Source organism: Cryptomeria japonica, chromosome 10, assembly GCF_030272615.1.
Source record: "Cryptomeria japonica chromosome 10, Sugi_1.0, whole genome shotgun sequence".
Taxonomy (NCBI): Eukaryota; Viridiplantae; Streptophyta; class Pinopsida; order Cupressales; family Cupressaceae; genus Cryptomeria; species Cryptomeria japonica.
The window spans coordinates 897,239,696-897,255,520 of NC_081414.1; positions in this window are offsets into that span (position 1 = coordinate 897,239,696).

Sequence of the window (15,825 nt, forward strand, 5' to 3'; positions counted from 1 at the left end):
TTGTATCTTCCAAGTGGTTGTACAAGATTAAGCATGCAGCTGATGGTAGCATTGAAAAATGAAAGGCTAGATTTGTGGCTTGTGGCTTCTCTCAACAAGAGGGAATAGACTATGAAGAAACATTTGCTCCTGTTGCTCGCTATACTTGTATTAGAACCATCATTGCCATTGCAACAACTAAGGGATGGAAGTTGCATTAGATGGATGTGAAGACTGCTTTTCTCAATGGTGTGATTGAAGAAGAGGTCTACATCGAGCAACCTGAGGGGTTCGTGATTCATGGAAAGAGTCTCATGTGTGTAAATTGAAGAAAGCCCTATATGGTTAAACAGGCTCCTCGGGCTTGGTATGAAAGAATTGACAGATACTTAGTGGGTTTGGCTTTCTGCAAGAATGATGTTGATCTGAACCTTTACTTCAAGGTATTCAATGGTGATATGTTGATCTTGGTACTTTATGTTGATGACCTATTTGTCACAGGAGAAGATCATCTCATTGATAGGTGCAAGGAGTTGACTTCAAAATTCGAGATGAAGGACTTAGGACTCATGCACTTCTTTCTAGGGTTGGAAGTTTGGCAGAGGCCCAATGAGATTATCCTAAGTCAAGGAAAATACACCATCGATATCTTGAAGAGATTTGGAATGTGAGATTGTAAATCTATGTCTACACCAATGGAAACTAACTTGAAGAAATTGAGGGAAACTGCAGCTAGTTCAGATCTTGTGGACCCTACTATGTACAGACAGTTGATTGGGTCCTTGATGTATCTAGTTAACACTAGACCAGATATTTCCTATGCCGTGAGTGCACTTAGCCAGTTCATGAGTGAACCTAGACAGATGCATCTAGTTGCAGCCAAGCATATCTTGAGATACTTGCGTGGCATAGTTGGATATGGCTTGAAATACTCTTAAAGTATGGACCTGATACTTGAAGGACATTCTGATTCTGATTGGGCAGGGAGTGTTACTGATTGGAAGAGCACCTCATGTTGTTGCTTCAGCTTGGGATCTGCAATGATTTCCTGGTGTAGTAGGAAGCAGTCTCCTGTAGCTCTGAGCACTGCAGAGGCAGAATACATTGCAGCATGTGTGGCTACTCGCGAAGCAGTGTGGCTTCGTAAGCTCCTTGCAGGATTGTTTGGATAATCATTGGAGCCTACTGCCATTCATTTTTGTAACCAAAGCTGCGTGAAGCTTTCAGTCAATCCAGTATTCCATGACATAACAAAGCATGTTGAGATTCGGTACCACTATATTAGAGATATGGTACAGAGGAATGCTGTTCAGTTGAGATACATTTGTACTGAGGAACAAACGGATGACATTCTCACCAAGCCTCTTGCGAAAGTGAAGTTTGTGCATTTTCGAGACAAGCTTGGAGTTGTGGAGAATGAAGCCCTTGCTGAGAGGGAGTTTCAACACCAGTAATTACTTGATATGTATTATAATGCATTCTTCTCTATGAGAGAAGTTTGAGGTGCAAGCCCTTGTTATGCATTCTTCTCTGTGAGAGAAGTTTGAGGTATTAGCCCTTGTTATGCATTATTCTCTGTGAGAGAAGTTTGAGGTATCAACCCTTGTTGCGCATTCTTCTCTGTGAGAGAAGTTTGAGGTTCCAGGCCTTGTTCCACCCTCTCCGAGTGGGTGTGGTGGATGTCATGTGAGCGACTCCATGACTTAGCACTTGTACTTATTCACTCTTTGGAAGTAGCCATGGTGGATGTCACTATGTGACTCAGATGTCGAGAAGGATTCCTCCTTAGCTAAGAGGGAATGTTGATGGATAGCTTCGGTCGGATCTTACAAGACCCGACTTTGCCATCAAATGTGTGAAGGGACTTGCGGCCTTACACATTTAATTGTTCGACTTTTATACATTGCCGACTTTCATATTTATAATGAATCGGTTTGTTAACTAAACGATAACTAATATATGTTCCGCTACCTTGGAAGATGTATCGATTGTATTATAACCGATTTCTAATAAAGATAAAGAGATGTGATGGTTTATAAGAAGCCGACTATTGGAATGATCGTGTTGTTTGGATGCACACTTAATATGGGTATAAAGTTCGGTTCACTTCTCACTTCCAAGGCAATTGGATAATAGATAATTTCAATAGATTGTATTATCATCCTTCAGCAGTTCGATATCATCCTTCAGTAGTTTGTGTTCTTCTTCTACATATTGACTCCTTGTGCAGCAACGTGCTCTCATCTTCAAGACATATAAATTGATATTGAAATCAGATTGATCTAGATAGATCATCTCTCAGCATTAATATTGCACTGTGAATTGTATACAGCAGTCTAGGAGAATCTATACCATTATATAGCTTCAAGGAGTGGAGCATATTCATTGTAAAGACATCTTGTCTATCAATATATATATATATATATAAAGGAACTTCTTTGCTGGGTTTTTCACCTTCAAGAGGAAGGTTTTCCCAAGGTAAATTCTGTGCATTTGTGTTTAAATTATCTCTACTTAATCTGATCACTAAAACTTAACAAGATTTAGTTAGAGTGCTTTATTGCAAAATCATAAGCCATTTTGAGGAAAAGGAATTGTTAAAATCCTAGAACGATTCTGTAAGTCCCTTTGTGTTAACCAACATAATCACATTATATACACTGAGTCTATCCATCACTAAAGTCACTTGTTTGCATTGTAAACCTTGGAGTCACCCTATTTGGTCACAAAGTTTAGCATATAAGGTTTCCTTGTTTAAGAGAGGATAGAATTCTTAGTATTTTATTATGTGTTTGAGGTGTTCTAAAAAACACATCAACAAGTTTCATAAATCATAATTCATAGTTATATTTGAGACTTGAAGGAAAGAAGTCTCTTGCAGTCTTTGCAAGTTAATAGTCCCTATTTCATAAGCTATAAAATAAGGGGACATTTCAAAAGACTTCACAAATTTCGTATCATAACCATTGAAGTGCAGATGCAAAATTTGAGTGACTCTGCCAATGCAACAGCTAGGGAGGAATCTTTCACCACCAAAACTGATCATCCCTAAAGGGTTTTTGTACTCCAGACGTTGAGATGAACCATGTTCAATCTTCCAACGACAAAGGTTTCAATCAAAGAAAATAGAATAAACTAATAAATTGTATCATACCAAATAAGCTCTCAAACCCCCTTTATAAGTTTTCTGGAACTTTTCGAAAACTTTATAAAATCACTTAATTAATTTAATAAATCTTATAACTCGGAAAAGTGATTTATTTTACTTTTAAAACATTTTCGGCTTTTAAAGTCGCTTTTTAGTGTGTCATCATTTAAAACTTTTTGTTCTTTTTCCAATGAGTTATAATACTGAGGCACTTGATAAATTATTTTAATTAAAAAGGCATTAGTAAAGTTAATTAAATATAGTTCAATATTACACCCAATTAGTGAGAATGGTTGAAATGCATTGAAATCGAAAACTGATTGTGCATGAGTTGTTTACTTCTATATCTGATAAACTAAATACAGGAAATAATATGCAGATAACAATGCATACCAGATACAGTAGTAAAATATATCTTTATTTGCTCATGAAATTATTACAAAGAAGAAGACCAGAGATGGTTGGCCAAGGATTACTATTGATCCCACTATACCATGCTACCTTCCTTGGTAGTACACAACATATTTAAAGGACCCGACGGCTACTAAGAGGAACACAACTGTCAACCAGCAGACACATAACTACCCGAGAGTGACAACAAACTTAATTTGGACATTTAATACATTGCCGAAAAACTAATATTATCAATCATAACAATAGGCATTTTATGTCGGCTACATCATCCCACCCCAAAAGAAAAAGTCGTCTTCTAAATTTAAATAAACTCAAGTAATATTCGGGAAGACTAATGACAAGAGTGTAGACAATGACATGTGTTGGACAACTCCAACTTGTAGTGTACTTGGCAAGTCAAATGGGGGTCTAGGTGCAATGGGGTCAAGGGGCAGTGCCCCTTGTGGGGTCGAGGGGCAACGCCCCCCATGGGGTCCTGGGGCAGCGCCAAGACCTAACTAAGACCTTTAGAACCACACAAAACTCCATAAAATAATTAACAGCTGCTACGAACTCCCTTTCACACCAAAATCCATCGGTCTGCCCTTAGGATGAGAGCGCTAAGACTGGAAGTAGAATCGATGCATAAAATGATGCCTATGATCAAAATCGAAGGTCTTCTCAACCACAACAATGTCTGAAGATGACAGAGATATAACTCAGCGAGTTGGTGAATGTAATCAGCACTTTAGGACATAAATCGTTGGAGACTACCAAAACCAAACTGTCTTCAAAAACCTTCCAACCAACTCTAGTGAACTTGGCCCTTGGCCAACAAGTTAGGGTCTATGAGATGACTGAATTATCACCTCCAGCTGCAACCCTTCAAGAGATGTTTCACTCCCTTAGTTATGCTATCTATGGGAGTTTTCGTTCCCAAAGACAAGTAGATCAACTGCAGAAACTGTTGAAACAATGTAGCTTCGGTAAGATAAATGATTGAATGAGAGATAAATGAAGTCTCTCATTCAATCATCTATCCTATCGATAAATCTACATGCTAATGGTAGACATCATAATCATCTTTATAAGTATTTCTATCATCAATCGAGATATGATTGTATTTGCTATGCAGTGATTTCATTTATATGTTGTGATTGTAATCGGTTCTGCATATCTATTCTAGTTGTCATATGACAACACTAATTAGTATTGTCATATGATAACTACAATAGTTATCGTATTAACATATTTTTGCTCTTATACCGATCCATAATTGGGTTGCATTTACCATCGATTACCATGAAATAGCATTAAGAATAAACCAATTGGTGATCGGTTAATGATAACTAAAATTGCATTAGAAACTAACCGATTCATTATCGGTTACAATGATAATCAAACCGCATTAAATCACAAACCGATTGGCATCGATTATCATTTGTTATGTATCGGCATTTATATTAACCGATAGTTATCGGTTTTCATTATGAAGATGCACCACCCTTGATCAAGACATGTCTTGATCAGACATGTCATGAGACATGTCCGGTCAAGGCATGCCTTACAAGGCAATGCCTATGTATACGCGCCGTGAAGAATGCTGGAGAAATATCGAAATCAATAAATATTATTTATAGCCACCTGCAAACAAAGAAGCTTCAGTTCATAATCAGAAATAACTAGAGAGCATACATTAATAGCATTGAATATTGTCTAAGGAATTAAAAGAAAGACAAAATCCTTAACATTCCACTTTTGAACATAAATTTGAATACTTTTACATGGTATCAGAGAAAGGTTGATCGAACCTAAGGCATTCAAATTTGAGAAGTTCAAATTGAGGATATAGACATCACATTTCCATGGCTAATGCTATCAGATTTGAGGATAGACTTGAAGGAGACGACAATTTCTCAGCATGGAAATTCAGAATTAAGATGATTCTAAAAGAGAATAAAGTTGAATCATTTGTAAAAGTTGAATCTAAAGAACCTGAGAATGAACCTGACAAATTGGCATGGATCGAGGGAAATGAAAAAGCCATGAAGATCGTAGTCGATGGAGTGAGAAATCACATTATGCCAATAATAACAAAGCATGAGACTGCCTACCATATGTTCAAAGCACTCGAAAGTGCATTCGAGATAAACAATGCAAGTAGAAACGTGGCTCTGAAAAGGGAAATAAATCATATAAGTATGAACAAAGGAGAGTCAATCAATGCATACTTTATGCGAATATCAGCCCTAAGGGATGAACTGGCAACGCTTGGATATGAGATCCAGAGCAAAGAGCTAACGCTCATTGCTCTAGATGGGTTGCCTAGTACATGGGAAACATTCGTCCAAGGCATTAGTGCAAGGGCTAAATATCCGAAATTTGATAGGCTAAGAGCAGATTGTCTTCAAGAGGAGTCAAGGTTAAATAAGAAGGGGATCAAGCAAAAGAACATAGATGAAGATCTCCATGTTCTAAATACCAACTCCAACAAGGAAAGCAAGAAGAAACATTTCAACAAGAGAAAGAACCAACATGAGAAAAGGTCATCTAAGAAAGACAACTCTCACATTCAGTGCTTTAGGTGTGATCAATATGGACACTATGCAACAAGATGTCCAGATAGAATCAAACAACAAGCTACATTTGCAAAAGTAAGAAGGGAAGAATATGACTCCGAGAAGCATGTATTCTACTCTGCCCTCTCTAGCCAAGTATCCAATAAATCTAACACCTAGATCATTGACAGTGGGTCTTCAAGACACATCACTGGGTATAGAGAATTATTGGATTCCATGTTAGAAGAAACTGATGAAGAAGTAACCATTGGTGATGACTCTGCACATCTGGATTCCATGTTAGAAGAAACTGATGAAGAAGTAACCATTGGTGATGACTCTGCACATCCAGTGAAAGGCGTCGGTACCTGCACCATTATGCTGAAGACAAGCACGTCTCTCCAACTCACTGGAGTCCTATTCGTTCCTGGCATCAAGAGGAACTTAATCTCCATATCTGCACTTGAAGATGATGGGTACAAAATAATCTTCATGAATGGTAAAGTTCTAGTATGGCCACAAAACTATTCCATCAAGAAGGCTATAACCCTAGGACATAGAAAAGGTCATTTGTACGAGGTATGTACTGAATCTAACCTAGCCCTACTTCATGAGATTGCAGATTCTAATGAAATTTGACATAGAAGATTAGGTCATTTAAACATCCGTGCTTTATGTTCAATGGAAAAATTAGTAATTGGTTTGCCTAAGTTAAAACAATACCATTCCGGTACATGTAAGGGGTGTGCCCTAGGCAAAAATACTAAGTTCCTTTTAGAATAGTTCTAGGAAAACGAGCAATGTTTTGGAACTAGTTCATTCTGACCTATGTGGGCCAATGTTTGTACCATCATTAGGAGGGTTCCTTTATTATGTAATATTCATTGATGACTTCTCCAGGAAGACTTGGATCTACTTCCTTAAACATAAAGAATTTGAAGAGATTCTCAAGAGATTTAAAGAATTCAAATCCCTCTCTGAAAACTCTTCCGGAAAGAAAATAAAAGTCCTAAGAATTGATAATGGGAGGGAATATACCTCAGACATCTTTAGGGAATTTTGTAAAGAAGTTGGGATTAAGAGGGAGTTCACTGTTCCTTACAACCCCCAACAAAATGGGGTTGCTGAAAGGAAAAATAGAACCATTCTCCTTGATCAGAACTTAGAAACTCACCTTTGGGCAGAAGCCTCCAACTCTGCTGTTTACATACTAAATAGATGTCCTCATTCCCACATTGAAGACAAGACCCCTGAAGAAGTCTTCACCGGGATAAAGCCAGTTATCACCCACTTTAGAATATCTGGCTGCCTTGTTTACTTCCACATACCTAAAGAGAAAAGGACAAAACTAGAACCCTCTGGAAGAAAATGAATCTTTGTTGGATATAGTGAAACCTCTAAAGCTTACAAAATTTTTGTACCTGGACATAGCAATATTGAACTTAGTAGAGATGTTATATTTGAAGAAGACATAGCCTTCAAAAGGGCTAAATACTCTATTGAGTCTGAAATCTATGCTCCATCTTCAGACCTAGAAGATTTCTCCCCAAGAAATCCCTAAGAAAAGACCTCTATGTGCTCACAAAACAATGGAGGATGCAAGGGACTTTGCAGCTCCTTCAAGGACTTTTAGAGAAAGTGAGAGGCCCCAAAAATTTTCTAGCTATGTAGCCCTTATGAATGATCTCTCCAAATCAGAACCCTCTAGTGTACTAGAAGCTATTAAACATCAAGTTTGGAAAGATGCAATGTCTGAAGAATATACATCCATACTTAAATATGGACTCAAGTCTGAGAAAGTTGATTTGGATCTTCATGGGTTCACTGATTCAGATTGGGCTGGAAGTGTGACTGACAGGAAAAGCACGTCAGGATGCTGCTTCAGTTTGGGTTCAGCCATGATATCTTGGATTACCAGGAAACAGTCTTCAATAGCTCAGAGTTCTACAAAGGCCAAATATATCGCAGCTTCCATGGTTGCACGAGAAGCTGTATGGCTTAGAAAACTACTTGTGGGATTATTCGGTGAGCCACTGAAGCCTACTATAATTCATTGTGATAACTAGAGTTGTATAAAACTCTTTGTGAACCCTGTATTTCATGATAGATCCAAATACATAGAGATTCCTTACCACTATGTGAGAGATATGGTGGATAGGAATGTGATTAAGTTGCAGTATATCAGTACAAGAGACCAAACAACAGACATATTGACCAAGCCAGGGTAAAAGTTGAACACTTCAGGAAAGGACTTGGTATGATTGAATTGTAATTTACTTTATAATCTGTACTAATATATAAGATGTTTAATGTGTAAACTTCTTTTGTCGTGTTATGACTTTATGGGCTCCTCCCCCTGTGTCCATTTCTAAGAGGTGACGATTTTTTAGATAATGCACACTTGTACTAAACATTACAAGGTGACGATCTTGTAATGTTGATATCATGCTGACTTGATATCATTTTGACTCATGGATGTGCCATGATATGTTATGGTAGACATTATGTGACGTAATGTCAGTGCACATACCATAACTTGGATATAAGAGAATTCAATATTCTCAAATTATTTTATATCCAAGGTATCGCATGTTATGCGATACTGATATCACGTGCTATGTGATATCTCTATATCACGAGATGATGTGATATATTTCTGTATCACGTGTTATGTGATACATCATGTCACGAGCATATGTGACTTGATCTTTTGTATTATGAGGTCATGTAATACATTCTATTATGAGAAATGTGATGCTATATAATTAGATGATTATTTCAATGTTTACATAGATCTCCATTTATCTTCCCTAGCTAAGAGGGAGTGTTGAAACAATGTAGCTTTGGTAAGATAAATGATTGAATGAGAGATAAATGAAGTCTCTCCTTCAATCATCTATCCTATCGATAAATCTACATGCTAATGGTAGACATCATAATCATCTTTATAAGCATTTCTATCATCGATCGAGATATGATCGTATTTGCTATGTAGTGATTTCATTTATATGCTGTGATTGTAATCGGTTCTGCATATCTATTCTAGTTGTCATATGACAACACTAATTAGTATTGTCATATGATAACTACAATAATTATCGTATTAACATATTTTTGCTCTTATACCGATCCATAATCGGGTTGCATTTACCATCGATTACCATGAAATAGCATTAAGAATAAACCGATTAGTGATCGGTTAATGATAACTAAAATTGCATTAGAAACTAACCGATTCATTATCGGTTACAATGATAATCAAACTGCATTAAATCACAAACCGATTGGCATCGATTATCATTTGTTATGTATTGGCATTTATATTAACCGATAGTTATCAGTTTTCATTATGAAGAGGCACCACCCTTGATCAAGACATGTCTTGATCGGACATGTCATGAGACATGTCTGGTCAAGGCAATGCCTATATATATGTGCCGTGAAGAATGCTGGAGAAATATCGAAATCAATAAATATTATCTATAGCCACCTGCAAACAAAGAAGCTTCAGTTCATAATCAGAAATAACTAGAGAGCCTACATTAATAGCATTGAATATTGTCTAAGGAATTAAAAGAAAGACAAAATCCTTAATATTCCACTTTTGAACATAAATTTGAATACTTTTACAGAAACCTTAGGCTCCACAAGCTCGGTCACACAATATAGATATCAAGTAATTGATGCCAAACAATGAGACTCATCCCCTATTTATTCTTTTTCTTACATGGATCAACCCCCCTTCTAGAAGATTGCCTTTAATAATATAATATTTAATTGCACTTTAGATAATATAAAAATATCTTTATAATATAAAGTGCAATTAGCAACATACATGACATCATACTTCAAAACACATTATCTCACCAAAAATCATATAAAAATAGAATGTGAAGCCACAAGCAACTGCCCAGACGACCCTCTCATCAACTCCTTGGGCTACGAGGGTCGAATAATAGGCCAAACTACACGAATGTCCGTGCACTAGTGTGAAGGGGACATTACAAGAAACCGGGAAACAACTCACTAAAAATAGTAAGTTTGCCAAAAGTGAACAAATGGAGATGCATGTCACACTGCTGTGAAGCTCTCAAAAAACCTAGAAAATAAATTGTCCCTGCCCTCACTAAAAATAGCACTTACCAAAAATAACATACTACTAAAAATAGTAAGTGTGTCCAAATGCATTTTAACCACATTTTGAGCAGCCGTTGCAACTTACTATAAATCGCAAGTCCAGAAAAGTCCTTAGATTTAGTTGCATGCCACACCATCGCAAAGCTTTTTGAAAACCCAGAAGGAATCCAGAATCAGAATTGTAAAACTCCAACATGTAAGCCACCAAAACTGCTGAAGCATCCTCCTATAAAATAGGAAACCCTAATTACTTCTCCCGACTAGCCTCCGGGCCTCCGGAATAGGCTAACGACCAACTAAACTGATCACAGTCGAGAAGGGGACATTACACAAGTCTTCTAAACCGTTTGAGCTCGCAAGTTACATCAAACAACTCCTTTGATCAAGCTGACACATACCTAGAAAGTCATTGCTAATTGCACAAGAAGAGGACTTGAAAAAAGGGATATTATAGTCCTCCCTTACCAAAGATTGCTTGTCCTTAAATAATTCCACCACACCCCAAAAATCGTTAGATTGATCCAAACTGAACCCAAGTATGATACTAGGGTCCCAAGTCAATCTTAGAAAAGAATCACCATGCCGACATTGTGCCACTTTGATCATAAGCTATAAAATCATCGTGCCCAAACTACATTTTCCTCTCCTGGAACCCTAAAAAGTAATCATCATCAAAACCCAATCTCAAATACCTTAAAGAGCTCGAAATCTATACTATGAAACATATTTTGCCAAGGCATTTCAGTGAAGTCCATATCTACAATCCCAATGCTAGAGATGACCTTGGTCAATGAAAAAGAAAATCTGCTCAAACCATAAATCATAAATCTTAGCATATCCCACATGATGTCCCCTAAATGAAGCTGATCAATCATTGTTAAGGGACTAGTATAGAAGATGTTTGCAAAACGAACTTTGTAATTTGCTAACCAGGTGTTGACGTGTCTAAAGTCGCATCGCTGCAAACTCCATCCGGCCAATGCAGAATAGAATGTACTCGCTCAGTATCCTATCCTCTCTTGAGATAAGGAAATCCCTAATGCTGTTTTTTGCGTTTGATCAAAGGGGATGACCTCAAGGTTTTGATTGTCAGGTCTTGACTGCAGGATTACTTAGTGGTTTGATGTGTTTTGCTAGAAACACAAAGGGGACTTACAGTGAGATGGATAATTGTTGGATGAGTTCCCTAAAATTCTAACAGTCTCGTTATCGGTTGATTTCAATTGGATCGATACTACTTCAGCTGGACTGGATTCTTCTTGGTAAAAAAGGGAAAAAGAGGGATAGGATAAAGAGATATAGAAGATCTAACTAATTAACCAAGATAGCATATTCAAGAAAAACAGACAGACACCTCCAAATAACCAGATTAAACACTGTCAGCTATTTAAGCACAACGTTTGTAAGAATCTAGTGCGATCTTCAAGGGAAAATTAAGTTTTTCATGCTATTAAACATAGATTCAGAATTTTTATGTTCATTCACTAATTGTTTAATAACCGAACTAAGCATATGAGAAGGTTCAGATTAACCATGCAAAAGGAATGATAGTCAGTCAGTCCCTAATGGTATGAACAGCGAGGATTCTATTAGATGTTTATGTTGTCCTCATTTTTGTTTCCAAAAATGAAGGACCACTACGGTGAAATTTTTATTAAAAAATGAAAATTTTTACTCTATGGCACGCTTCCCGAGGCAAGATTTCGACTAATCCTTGCACTGGCTTAATCCTCAGTTCATTCTCGAACTATGTTTCGAATTTCGTCCAATTCTAGGTTCGTTTGCTATGCCTTTCCTTCAATTTCGGGTTTTAAAACGCAAACTGCAGGTGGAGAATTTTCTTCAAACTGCAAGTTTTAATGATATTCATTGTTTTGGTCTTTGTAGGGGAATTTTTTACCAATTACATGTGCACTTTTATTTTAAATATGTCACTTGTAAATTATTTTAAGTTTCCCCTTTGATGTTTTTATCTTTTTATTGTTTTTTGGTCATTTTTAGTTAAAATAGGGATTTTTTGGCTCAACTGCAAGTAAACTTGCAGTTTGGTCAAAAAACCCCTACTTTAATGGTTTTTACATGTAATAGGGATTTTAAATCCCCATTACATATGTGCAAGTGTTTCTAACTTGTTGTAGGGATTTTATTTCCCTTTTACAAGTATTTTTAAACTTGCAATTTGCTCTAAAAAACCCGATTTTGGCTTGGTAAGTGAAAAAGTGAATTTTTAAACTTGCCATTTGTCTTAAAAAACCCGATTTTGGCTTGGTAAGTGAAAAAGTGAATTTTTAAACTTGCCATTTGTCTTAAAAAACCCGATTTTGGCATGTAAGTGGAAAAAGTGAAAATAAAACTTGTTATTTTCTCTCTAAAACCCGATTTGCTTCATTTTGAGCAATTCGAACTTGTCATGTGTCTTCTAAAACCCGATTTGCATGGAAAATGGATTTGTTGAAGATGTCAAAGCGATTTTTTGGGGAGATTTGCTGGAGATGCAAGGCGTTTAGGATTCTATCCTATTCTCATGCTTTCACAAACACATTTTTTGCCATTTAGAGTTTATTGTTGCTGGTTTTTGTTGCCAAATCAGCAAAACGTGGTTCTTTAGCCCACATTTTGGGCGTTTTTTTTACTCCATAAATTTGCACACTCCTAAATCGTTTTGCCCTTTCCTACTTAGGCGTGGAGGGTGAGAGGATTTTCGCACCATTTAATGATGCCGTTGGAGTTTATAATGGTGGCCACGTGATTCCCTTTGGCCACGTTTTCAACCTTTGGCAACGTTTTCAAACATTTGGCATCATTGCTTCTTCTTCCTCCTTAGGCGTTTTGCTCTAATAAACTTGGATGCACACTCTCATTGGCATTTTGGTCCTCCAAGTTTAAGATTGCTGCTATATTTATCAGTTTGGGGCATTTTTACAAAAAACGTGATAAGGGTTTGACATTCCGGATTGCTCCTTTTCACCGGTTTTGCTTCTTCATTTCAAGAATTGTTGCATTATTGGAGAAGCATTTTGCATTTTTAAGAAAGGTATGTTCTCTTTCTTTTCTTCCCTTCATTTTATTATTTTCTTGTTTTCTTTATTTTTCGTTATTAGTTGCATTTTTGGCATGTGATGTTCTTCCCCTATAAATTGGTTTTTGTGAAAGAAATCTTCCCCTTAATATGCAATTGTTGAATTGCATTGTTCTTCCCAAAATTCCCTCCTAACTTGTATTCGGGATTTTTAATCTCGATTACAAGTTCGCTGGAAATTCTTGTTCTTCCCCTACGGTTAAGGAACTTAATAATTTTTGGTTAAAATTCCAAGTTGGAAATTGTGAAATACCCCTCCCTTGCAAATTCGGGTTTTAAAAACCGGATTACATGTTGAAGAGTTCTTCCCAATTTCATGAAAATGACTTTCCTGGATATTCCCGTTTCTATCCATTCACGTTCCCCCAATCCGTACTTTCCATTTCCATCATTTCCCGCAAGTCAAAATCTCATTTTTCGTCCATTTCTCCATTTTCGAATTTACAAGTGTACTTGTATTCGGGTTTTAAAACCCCGATTGCATGTATGTCCTTTCCAATTTGTATACTTGCGAAAATTCTCCCAAGATCCGAAATTGGTCGAAGTCAAGATTTTCCCATTTCTAAATATCTCCCCTCTTCCTCTCACAAAACCGTGAAATTCAGAAATCAAAGTTTTACCCATTTGAAGAAGGAAGAATGATATTTGCAGCTGACTATGATGTTGCCTTAACTCTTTTAAGTCTTCATCACAGCATTCCAGGTTCACAATCAATGTCAGATTTGCTGGCATCTCCAACTCCAAAGAAAATGAAATACAAATATGACAAATACCAGAATGAGGTTGCACCTTCCTAGGTTTCTTCTCCTTTGGATCGCATCAGGGACACGGAAATAGGGCACGCTGATATGGCAGAATTCATCAACAGGGTAGAAGATCCACAGGATAACAACTTGCAGCGGCTGTTGGACAGCCATATCCATCATGCATCTTCCTTCCCAGTGGCTGCCCTAGAACCTGAGTTCGTTCTTGCATGCGCCCATCATTTTGACAAAGAGTCAAGAGTCATTAAAAATGATGATGGTGAAGCTATAATTCGTCTTGATGCGGATACAATCGAGAAGGTCTTCAAAATACTTCCTGCACTTGTTTATATGGAAATCACCAAAGAAAGTGCAGCAGAGTATTATGTGAAAAGGGAAAAAGATTGCAAGCGACACATCAATAGGTGGATCCAAGAGCCACGTCCTTCCTTCTCAAGATGGGCAAAGTTGTACCGTTGTGATTTCAAGTGGGAGATAGGAGACACCATCACTCTTCTCAGCAGGATGTTGGGCCTTGAGCACTCCAATGTCTTTGAGCCATGGATGTATCAATTCATTATGTTCATACGGCAGTCGCATCACATTTCATGGGGTGAAATCATCAGTCATGCTTTGTGTGAACAACTTGCAGCAGTTCCTACCACTGTGACCTTCTTCATGAATTCTTATTTGGTATATTTAGCAGCGTCACTTAGACACTTTCCAGGTCTTTCTACCAAGGGTGATCGCTCGCTTATACCAGTTTGGGAATATTATGACCAGTTGCTATTGAAACCTAGCAGACTACATTTTAGAAGAGTCCAAGATGCATTCTTCGGATATTTCATGTCAGTTTGACGTGGATCTCAGAAACAAAAGAGTATCAGATGAGGCATGGTTCAAGGTGTCTGAGTATGGGTGTTTGTTCCTGCAATTTCCCACCTTCACCTATATGAGGATTGGATGCTATGATGGTCAGCCATACATGCTTCCAAGATACCCAACCGATAAGATAATTCTTATGGAGTTGGGAAGACAGATCATGGTTGTTCATGCTTTTCAGTCTGCTAGACACAAGGTTGGAATGGGGATCTCTAGCACAAACCCATTGAAAATTGGTCGATACTCCCTTGTCACATCTGTGAAGGCTAAGGCCATGGAGGCTGAATTGCAGGAAATCAAGCTTAAGAGGTTCAAACCTAGAGCTGATTTTGATTATAGAGGTATGAAGGAGAAGATCAAGAAATCCTTTGTGCATGTTCATCGCATTGAAGACATCTGGGTAGATCTCCGCACAGAAGCCGAAGTTCTGAAGATGGATTACTGCAGGCTCACTGTTGAGCAAATTGTTGACTTGAACTTGGCGGATATCCCACAAGGGATGATCGATGACGGGCATATACTTGATCCTGAATACACTTCACGAAGGGTTGAGGAAGCTCCACTTCCTTTGATCCAATGGTCACACAAGGAGTGCGTCTCCATCCTTGACAAATTTCAGCTTATCTTGGCCAACACTAACGCATGGCTGAAAAGTAATGCTGTTAGACTTATCAAAATCAAGGTTGGTAAAGAAGATGATTCTACAGGGCCTCTTGGACGGAAGTCTGAGATTCAGATTGATAACAAGGAGGGTGCTTCATCTTTAGGCACAAGGATCAAGTTACGAGTTAGTCGTGCAGTAGTGCTTCCTCCTGAGGAGATGACTACTCGTGGGAAGGAGAAATCACGGTTCTATGTTCGGGTGATCGATCTGGATAATCCAGAAGAGGGGCAGCCATCTGACGA